We start from the raw sequence: 11,569 nt of genomic DNA, 5'->3' as shown, positions 1-11,569 counted from the left end.
TTGAACAGCAACGAGATCAAACCAGTCAATTCTAAAGAAAATCAACCCTGAATAGTCATTGGAAGGACTGATGCTGAAGCTGAAGCTCCAGTACTTTGGCCACCTGATGCAAAGAGCTGACTCATTGGAAAAGACCCTGATGCTGGGAAAGATTGAAGGTGGGAGGAGATAGGGACGACAGAGGATGAGATGGTGGGATGGCATCACCAACTCAATGGACATGAGATTGAGCAAGCTCCGGGAGTTGGTGATGGACAGAGAAGCCTGGCGTGTTTTTAATATAAGTCTTCCTGATGTGGATAACTCAATATGAATAATTTCATGTGCCCGTAGGGAAACAGAATGTATGAGAGGGTAAATGGTTTATATATTCATGTATTTGATAAGACCATTTAGTTTCATTTTTAAGATTTGGATAGCATATCTTAAAATGATAATCAAATGACAATTTAACAAAGTGTAATTTAATTTTAAAAGATGCGTTAGGTAATAATGATGTAGGGGGAAAAAAAAACAGGTTAAGAACTAGAAGCAAGTTCCCAACTCAGTCTTCATCCACCTGCCCTTCTACCCCACTCCACCAGACAGCTTCAGTCATTAATATGGGTGTTCTCACCTCGGAAGGGAGAAACAATGAGATGCTTAATTCTGTGGGCGAAGGCCAGCCGCGGCACTGCACCCTCAAGTGAACACTGGTGTAAGACAATGAAAAACAACCCCCGTCAAGTAAAGCATGTGTGTTTGAACTGCATGATTCTATTACAGCTGCATAACCTTCCTGTTCAAATGTTAATGAAATGCTTTTCAGCGTGTGTTAATAGTGAGGATCTGCTCAAGGAAAGCTTCAGGTAAATGTTGCATCAGCCGCTGAGTTATCTTCCCAGGGTTGTGTGGCCGCTGCTGCCATGTGTCTGTCAAAGGGAAGAATGCAGAGGAGTCTCCAAATGACTCCTTTGGCCAGTGTTAAGTGGCAGAATGACAGTGTTTCCCTTTGTGAAATGAAGGACGTTTGCACTTAAAAGTCTTTAAGAAGAAGAAATATTGAGAGCAGTTGCTGTAAAACCTTAAAATTAAACGTGTGGTTTTTCCCTATTGTGCTGCATCTGATTTCTGTAGAATGAATCTTGTTGATGCCAGTTTCAAGGTTGCTATTCTTTGTGCTTTTAAACCAAGGTCAAGCGAGAGGCAGCTCATAGGCCTTGAGATTGTCATTGACAAGGAAAATAGAAGCTTTATAGCTGGAGCACTAATTAATCACTACTAGAAAAATAGAAATAGCTAAATATATACATACAAATAGAATTTTGCATGTCAACAGCTAATAGAAAATTTTCTTTGTGATCTTATACATGTAATTATGTGTATGTAAGCATACTTTAAAGCATGTTAAAATATATACTCTATAGCTAGATAAGCTTATGGAAAAACTGTAGTCTATAATAATAGCTTTCCAAATTACTGTGTAGTCAAGGTCACCCTTCAGGAAGTCAAAAGTTTCAGAGTTAACTGTGTCAATTAAAATCTGAATCTGTTTCCACTGTGTATCACAAGATTCTAATATCTCATAAGTTAAGACAAAGAGTGCTTTTGATAGCATGTTTATCTTCATTTATAAAATATAACAATTAACACCAGAATAGTTCACATATGACATATTTCTCAAAAAAGTATTTTGATTCAAAACTTGCACATGAAAATTTATTTGTTTAAAAGTCATAGTTTATTCATTTTGACTGGTCTTTAGCAAACCTTTAATGAGCACCTAGTATGTGCCAAGTGTTGTGCAATGACTTCTGTAATATTCTTTTGAAATACACAACATAGTGAAGAGCTTGTTGCAGAGTAGGCTCACAGTTAACACTTTTTGTTAATTGCTAGTTTGAAAGTTTTATTGGCTTTTTGTTACCTTAAAAATGTTTACTTTAAATGGAGATACGAAAATTGTTTTCAGGAAGAAATTCTATTTTGCTTTATTACAAATGTGTAGTGTCATGCTCCTATAAGAAAGCAGAGTCTTGTCATTTAAAAAGACAAAGTGAAGAGCATAATATTTCATTCTTTCAGAATGTTAAGAAATCAAATATATAATTCATTCCTTCATTACACAAACATTTAACACTTAAACACTGGAAACTGACTATGAACCAGGAATTGTATAAGGCTCTAAAGATACAGCAATGATTCAAAATGTTGACCATTTCTGCCTTCGTGGAATTTTGGATCTAGTAAGGGTGCTCAGTCACTTTCCTGACAGAAGTAATAACCACCTTCTATTGAGGTGGGCATGGCAACCCACTCCAGTATTCTTGCCTGGAGCATCCCATGGACAGAGGAGCCTGGCAGGCTATGTACACGGGGTCTCAAAGAGTTGGACACGACTGAAGCAACTTAGCATACACTCACATGGAAAGACTTAGGAAGGCCACTCAATCCAGAATGGAGATTCAGTCAGGGTTTTCCATAGGAGATAGCCTCTAAACCCAGACCCAAAAGAGAGAAAAGCACTGCCCAGGCTGAAGAAAATAATGGCTTTCCAAGTAGCAGAAAGAGTTCAGGAGTGGAAGAAGACCTTGAAGGAATTCAGATCTATTTAGTTCTGTCTTGAGTTTAGCATTTGGGGAAAAAAAAACTGGTGAGAGATGAGGTTCTGAAAGGTGAGCTGAAGCAACCTCAGTACAGCTCTGTGTGCCCTTATCAAGGCTAGGGCTTCACCTTGAGGGTGGCCCCAAGCCACTGAAGTGTTTCAGTAAGGGATTATGATAAGATGGTCTTAAAATGATCACTTTGCCCATGAGGCTGAGAATATAGTGTAGGACAGCAAGACTGGAGGGAGGGAGATCAGACCCTCATGGTATCAAAATGTTGAGAGGATGCTGACCTGAACTAAGATGGTGGCAGTGGGCATAGAAACACCATGGTCTGACTGGAGCAGTGATTCAGTTCAGTCGCTCAGTCGTATCCGACTCTTTGCGACCCCATGAACCGCAGCATGCCAGGCCTCCCTGTCCATCACCAACTCCTGGAGTTTACCCAAACCCATGTCCATCGAGTCAGTGATGCCATCCAGCCATCTCATCCTCTGTTGTCCCCTTCTCCTTCTGCCCCCAATCCTTCCCAGCATTAGGGTCTTTTCAAATGAGTCATCTCTTCGCGTCAGGTGGCCAAAGTATTGGAGTTTCAGCTTCAACATCAGTCCTTCCAATGAACACCCAGGACTGATCTCCTTTAGGATGGACTGGTTGGATCTCCTTGCAGTCCAAGGGACTCTCAAGACTCTCCTCCAACACCACAGTTCAAAAGCATCAATTCTTCTGCACTCAGCTTTCTTTATAGTCCAACTCTCACATCCATACATGACTACTGGAAAAACCATAGCCTTGACTAGATGGACCTTTGTTGGCAAAGTAATGTCTCTGCTTCTTAATATGCTATCTAGGTTGGTCATAACTTTCCTTCCAAGGAGTAAGCATCTTTTAATTTCATGGCTGCAGTCACCATCTGCAGTGATTTTGGAGCCCCAAAAAAATAAAGTCTGACACTCTTTCCACTGTTTCCCCATCTATTTCCCATGAAGTGATGGGACCAGATGCCGTGATCTTAGTTTTCTGAATGTTGAGCTTTAAGCCAACTTTTTCACGCTCCTCTTTCACTTTCATCAAGAGTCTCTTTAGTTCTTCTTCGCTTTCTGCCGTAAGGGTGGTGTCATCTGCATATCTGAGGTTACTGATATTTCTCCCGGCAATCTTGATTCTAGCTTGTGTTTCTTCCAGCCTAGTGTTTCTCATGATGTACTCTGCATATAAGTTAAATAAGCAGGGTAACAATATACAGCCTTGGCGTACTTCTTTTCCTATTTGGAACCAGTCTGTTGTTCCATGTCCAGTTCTAACTGTTGCTTCCTGACCTGCATACAGATTTCTCAGGAGGCAGATCAGGTGGTCTGGTATTCCCATCTCTTTCAGAATTTTCCACAGTTTATTGTGATCCACATAGTCAAAGGCTTTGGCATAGTCAATAAGGCAGAAATAGATGTTTTTCTGGAACTTGCTTGCTTTTTCGACGATCCATTGGATGTTGGCAATTTGATCTCTGGTTCCTCTGCCTTTTCTAAAACCAGCTTGAACAGCTGGACGTTCATGGTTCACGTATTGCTGAAGCCTGGCTTGGAGAATTTTGAGCACTACTTTACTACTGTGTGAGATGAGTGCAATTGTGTGGTAGTTTGAGCATTCTTTGGCATTGCCTTTCCTTGGGATTGGAATGAAAACTGACCTTTTCCAGTCCTGTGGCCACTGCTGAGTTTTCCAGGTTTGCTGGCATATTGAGTGCAGCACTTTCACAGCATCATCTTTTAGGATTTGAAATAGCTCAACTGGAATTCCATCACCTCCACTAGCTTTGTTCATAATGATGCTTTCTAAGGCTCACTTGACTTCACATTCCAGGATGTCTGGCTCTAGGTGAGTGATCACACCATCGTGATTATCTGGGTCGTGAAGATCTTTTTTGTACAGTTCTTCTGTGTATTCTTGCCACCTGTTCTTAATATCTTCTGCTTCAGTTAGGTCCATACCATTTCTGTCCTTTATTGAGCCCATCTTTGCATGAAATGTTCCCTAGGAGCAGTGATTAGTCAGTGGAATCAGCAAAATTATGGTGGTACATGGAAAGTAAGAGTGAGCAAGGTCTATGCCAAGAGTGTTTCACCTGGGCACTACTGACGCTTTGGATCAGGTCATTCTTTGTTGTTGAGGACTGTCCTAGACATTGTATTGGGCTGGCCAAAAAGATCGTTCGTGTTTTCCATACCAGCATACGGAAAAACCCAAATGAACTTTATGGCCAACACAATGGCATGTTTAGTAGCATCCCTAGTCTCCACTCACTAAATAACAGAAGCCTTCTCCCTCTACCTGTGACAATCAAAAGTGTCTCCAAACAATGCCAGTATCCCCTGGAAGAGCAAAATCACCGCAGGTTGAGAACTGCTTTGTCTATTCAAATGACAGTGTTCTTCCAGACTTGACTCCATGTTAGAATCACCTAGGAAGCTTTTATTCTTTGTTTTTAAATATTTATTTATTTATTTGGGGCTGAGCTAGGTCTTTATGGCTGTGTTGGCTTTTCTCTAGTTGCTGAGAGCTGGCACTGCTCTGTCTAGTTGCGATGCTTGGGCTTCTCATTGCAGTGGCTTCTTGCATTTTGGAGCATGCTTTAGGGCATGCAGGCTCCAGTAGTTGCAGCATATGGGTTCAGTAGTTGTGGCTCTTAGGCTCTAGAGTACAGGCTCAATAGTTGTGATGCGTGGGCTCAGTTGCTCTGTGGCACATGGGATCTTCCCATGTCAGGGATTGAACCTTTATCTCCTGCATTGGTGGGCAGATTCTTTACTTCTGAGCCACCAGGGAAGCCCACTGGGAAGTTTTTAAAACACACTGATGCCCTGCCCTTGTCTGCTACCCATAAAAATCTCAGAGGTTAAGACCTAGGCAAGACTATTTTCTTTTCTTTTTTTTTTTTTACTTTGCAATATTGTATTGGTTTTGCCATCATCGCAGCACTGTTTATAATAGCCAGGACATGGAAGCAACCTAGATGTCCATCAGTAGATGAATGGATAAGAAAGCTGTGGTACATATACACAATGGAATATTACTCAGCCATTAAAAAGAATACATTTGAATCAGTTCTAATGAGGTGGATGAAACTGGAGCCTATGATACAGAGTGAAGTAAGCCAGAAAGAAAAACACTAATACAGTATACTAACGCATATATAAGACTATTTTCTGAAATAAATTCTGATGTGCAGCTAAGTCTGAGAGAAAGCTGTTAAGGTAGATAGGATTAATATTTAAATTTTAAAACCTAGGTAGATTAACATGCAAACACCACACCTTTTGTTAAATTTTCAACACTTTGAAGTAAATCTTTAAGTCTTCTTCTTTTCCTAGTGGACGTAATGTAAATGTTCTCCTGTGATTCAGATGCAGAATTGTGGGCATTTGAAAATATTAATATGCAATTAAAGAAACTGCTCTTAGGCATTACTACAGTGGGTGAAGCGCCTAATTCATACAACCAATGGCCCAAAACTATGATTCATTGCTGGTTTTCTCTCCATTTTGGATACCTCTAGGAAGTCCAAGAAATTATGACATTGGAGGGTCATTTTTCATTACCAGTGTATCTATATCTATTCCTCTCTTCTCTCACCTTCCCTCAGAAATCTTTATTCGCCATACTTCAAGCTCTAATTCGGAGTTTTGCAACCCACTCCAGTATTCTTGACTGGGAAATCCCATGGACAGAGGAGCCTGGCAGGCTACAGTCCATGGGGTTGCAGGGAGTCAGACACAACTGAGCAACTAAACAACAAAAACAAGACTGAGAAATACTCTAAACTAGATTCTTGTAACGGAGCTAAATAATAACCAACATGGCTTTCAGGAAGAGGTTAAGAATGCCTTCAACAAAGTAGTATGTTTGGTCCATGGAAATCTTCCCAACTCTAAGAGCTTAGTATATGGCAGATACCTAATTCATGCAAAGTAGCTCTACACATACATATAGAAGGAGAGAAAACTCACATTAGTATGGATGCAAACACATAACTAAAACAGCATATCAGTGTATTAAAAGAATAATAGATTAAGAATCTATTGGCAGAATGGCAGAATTTTCTCCGAGAATAAAAAAGATTCAACATTAAGTGTAGCACTGAAAGATACTACATTAAAAGAAAAAAGGAGGAAAGACATATGATCTTGTTTAAGAGGTATTAAAAAGGTTATAAAATCCAACAGCCATTCTTGTTTTTAGAAAAGATTTAAATTGGGCATCTAGAAATACAAGACTTTCTTAAACCTATAATACTTCGAACACATGCATGTGTTCTCAGTTGTGTCCAACTCTTGACCCTTTGGTCTGTAGCCTGCCAGGCTCCTCTGACCATGGGATTTTCCAGGCAAGAATATTGGAGTGGGTTGCCATGCCCTCCTCCAGGGCATCTTCCAGACCCAGGGATCAAACCCACTTACTTTACTGCTGAGCCACCAGGGCTTCCCTACAGTGAACACAGAAACCGCTAAAAAGGAGTTGATGAAATTTGTCATGTAAAAAAGGAAAACTATCACAAAAGAGAACAGAAGCAAATTTGAAAGATAAGCAAAAGATAAGGGAAATATAGGGCTTCCCTGGTGGCTCAGATGATAGAGAATCTGCCTACAGTGCAGGAGACCCGAGATCAATCCCTGGGTTAGGAAGATCCCCAGAGGAAGGGAATGGCTCCCCACTCCAGTATTCTTGCCTGGAGAGTTCCATGGACAGAGGAGCTTGGTGGGCTATATAGTCCATGGGATCACAAAGAGTCAGACATGACTGAGCAACTAACACTTTCACTTTCAGGGAAAATATATTCAAATATTTTAAAAATGGTGAAGAATTGTCCATAATATTTTAAAAGTCCTAAAAACTATAAGAAAATGACAAATATGTAACCAAAAAAACAAACCAGCAAAGGCCATAAACAGATGGCTTATAAAAGAAATCTAAACGGCCAATAAGTATACCAAAAAAAAAGCATAACCTCACAAGTCATTGTGACTATTAGTATCAGTTCAGTTCAGTCACTCAGTTGTGTCCAACTCTTTGTGACCCCATGAACCACAGCATGCCAGGCCTCCCTGTCCATCACCAACTCCCGGAGTTGACCCAAACTCATGTCCATTGAGTCGGTGATGCCATCCAACCATCTCATCCTCTGTCGTCCACTTCTCCTCCTCTTGCCCTCAATCTTTCCCAGCATCAGGGTCTTTTCCAATGAGTCAGCTCTTCACATCAGGTGGCCAAAGTATTGGAGTTTCAGCTTTAACATCAGTCCTTCCAATGAACACCGAGGACTGATCTCCTTTAGGATGGACTGGTTGGATCTCCTTGCAGTCCAAGGGACTCTCAAGAGTCTTCTCCAACACCACAGTTCAAAAGCATCAATTCTTTGGTGCTCAGCCTTCTTTATAGTCCAACTCTCACATGCATACATGACCACTGGAAAAACATAGCCTTGACTAGACTGACCTTTGTTGACAAAATAATGTCTCTGCTTTTTAATATGCTGTCTAGGTCGGTCATAACTTTCCTTCCAAGGAGTAAGCGTCTTTTAATTTAATGGCTGCAGTCAGCATCAGCAGTGATTTAGGTATGACCTAAATCAAATCCCTTATGATTATACAGTGGAAGTGCGAAATAGATTTAAGGGACTAGATCTGATAGAGTGCCTGATGAACTATGGACGGAGGTTCGTGACATTGTACAGGAGACAGGGATCAAGACCATCCCCAAGAAAAAGAAATGCAAAAAAGGAAAATGGCTGTCTGAGGAGGCCTTACAAATAGCTGTGAAAAGAAGAGAAGTGAAAAGCAAAGGAGAAAAGGAAAGATATACCCATTTGAATGCAGAGTTCCAAGGAGAGATAAGAAAGCCTTCCTCAGTGATCAGTGCAAAGAATAGAGGAAAACAATAGAATAGGAAAGACTAGAGATCTCTTCAAGAAAATTAGAGAAACCAAGGGAACATTTCGTGCAAAGATGTTATAGTATGGCTTTCCCTAAAATATTGTAAATACTAATAATTTGAGAGTTTGTAAAAGTATTAAACAAAAGGAACACTTTCTTACATGTTGGTGGAGCGATGTTGTTGCAGCCTTTTTGGCTGCACTGCATGGCATGTGGGATCTTCATTCCCTGACTGGGGATGGAACCCGTGTTCCCTGCGGTGGTAGCATGGGAGTCTTAACCGCAGTCTTAACTGGACCTCCAGCAAAGGCCCTACAGTCTTTTAAAAGGGCAACTTGGTAGCAGTTAGTGAGATTTTAAATAAACTGGACCCAGAAGATTCCATTCCTAGTAATATTTCCTACAACATCATCATATATGTGCCCCAAGAAGTAGATATGTTTTGTGAATTGCTTTCAAAAGTAAAAATTTGGCATCTCCCTATTTAGGAACATCGATAAAAATTAGAAAGATTGCCAATAAGTGATGGCACATCTATATCATGGAATACTAGAAAACTGTGTAATTGTTTAAAAGAATGAGATAGCCATGTATGTAGTAGGATGGGGACAGCTCCAAGATACACAGTTTACAAAAACAAAAAAAGATATTTTCTGCTTAGTTCCTTACCCTTCTCTGCCCTCTTTTCCCTCGGTAGCTTATCAATTTCCCCTGGAACAGTTCCTTAGTAAATTACTTACACATGAATCTTCATCTCAAGGTCTCTTTCTAGGCCAGTCAACCAAAGATAGACCCCTACAGGGGAACAGAGGAATGGAGGGGCAATCTATTCACTTATCCTCAGGGGCTACTGAACAGAAACAGCACAAGAGCTCCGTCTTAACGAAACCCTCACCTGTGTATGTAAGAAAATGACCCCAAATGTCTGTAAGGTTACATAGAAAAGTACTGAAAAGTGGTTATCCCTGGGAATTAGGGGTGAGGGGACATGAAGGAGGATTTTCATTTTTGACTCTGCAAACTTCAATATCATCTGAATTTTGTATAGTGAGCTTGAGTTCAAACATTACAAGTGTAGTTTTTTTTTTTTTAAAAAAGGGAGACTTCGTCACTGCCATTTTGTCTGCATGACTATCTTCATGCTGGGTTTAGGTTGTACTGGGAATACATAAACTCTTTCCAAGGAGTATACAGCCATCAAGAACTCAAAGAAAATAAATTTCTAGATCCTAACTTCCATATGTACCCTTACCTAAAACTGATAACACTGGGCTATTTTCAGCCTGCCTTTGCAGCATTGCAATTCTTTGTCAGTTTGTTTCTCCCATGTTCTAAATATTACTATGATAAGTGTTCCTCAGAGTATTAAAATATCTGGAGTGAAATAAAGATGAGAAATATTATTAATAGCATCACTCTTGGGAAAATACATGAATCAGATGACTAGGTAACTAATCCTTTAGCATGACAGGTGGTTTCTAGTTTTTTGCTTTGAACAAAATGGAAGTACCTAACTTAGTTGTCAGCTAATAGATCATTAACATTTACTTTTGATGATACCTCGTATTTGGCATGTAATTCAGAAAGAGTTAAAAGAATTAAGTGTTTTACCTTTAACAAAATTCCTTCTATTCCCATGTTCTTCTTTACGTGCAGGTTTATCAGTACTTATACCTAGAAGAGCAGACAATGGGAATAGATGTTGAATTCTGTCTTTGTGTAATTAATGTTCATCCAGAAATAAAAATTAATTAGGAAAAAAACCCTCGTCATTTAATCAAGGAATGCACTTGTAGTAAATATTTACTTTTAATGTTTAATCCTTATTTATCAAATTGTGTATTATATTTCTAGCATTTTGATTAACTGTGTTTTAATAATAACTGACAGATAATCCAATAAAGAATTTTTTCAACGGAAAGATTAGTGATCATGGGAATTTTTAAGAATTAGTTATGATTTATATATATATATATTTGCAGTAGAGAAATATGAAACAAAATTGTGTCATAGTAATGGAATAAAAATTCAAGGGATAAAAGGAAACAAACTTTTAACTACTGTTAAAAAAACAGCTTGTGCATTTAGTTTTAAATTGATAATGCTGATATCAGATAACTATGATCTTTACATACTATGTTATTCTCCAGAATATATTTGTTTCTGGGAATGACGTAATAGCCTTATTTCTAAATGAGTAGCTAATGGTAGCTAGCACATTTTTATTAAAATAAGCAGAATCCTGTGTTCAGAGCCGTGTTCCAGAAGGTGAGGCTTTTAGAGCTCAAAGCTCTCCAGAAGTAAAGATTGACTGTGTGACATTTTGAAAGAGAGGGAAACACTCATCCAGTTATTTTAGTCCGTGCCAAGAAGGAACAGTCTCTTCCAGGATGTGAGCCATTCAGATGACAGGTTTGGATACCGGGGTGACCCTGCTAAGCCATGTTTGAAACAGCAGATTGTAGACAGTCAAGGGGCAGGAAATTGCTGAACAGCTTGGGAGGAAATATCTTCAGAGAACACTCTGCTCTTGTAATAAGCAGAGGAGTCTACTTTCTCTGACCAATAACTCATGACCTTTAGAATCTGCTTCTGGGAACTTAGCTGATCTTCCACCATGTGCTTTGAACCCACTCCTTATTTTGTTAAACTTCTGAAAAGATTGTTACTGGTATTTGGTAGGATGCTGAAGTTATGATTTTTTTTAAAAAATGCTTTTATGTTGAAATAATTAAGAAGCCCAAATAGACATTCCCTTAGGAATCTAAAAAATTGTCACATTAGTTCACTTGGTACTTGGACACCAACAGAGGAACTTGTTTATGACAGCTGTTTCTAAAAATGTTCAGAAATCAAATATAAAAACCTAGGTCCACCCAATAGCCTCAGTTCCCTCTGTAATCAATAATACTTATTGAGCAGACACTGTGCTAAGCGTTTTACATAGAATATCATGTAATCCTCATAGCAACCAGCATGAAAGGAACTTATTTCCATTTTCAGTTCAGTTGCTCAGTCGTGTCTGACTCTTTGCGACCCCATGAACCGCAGCACGCC

Source organism: Giraffa tippelskirchi, chromosome X (assembly GCF_054371585.1).
Source record: "Giraffa tippelskirchi isolate mGirTip1 chromosome X, T2T-mGirTip1v1.2.pri, whole genome shotgun sequence".
NCBI lineage: Eukaryota > Metazoa > Chordata > Mammalia > Artiodactyla > Giraffidae > Giraffa > Giraffa tippelskirchi.
This window is presented reverse-complemented; position numbering follows the sequence as displayed.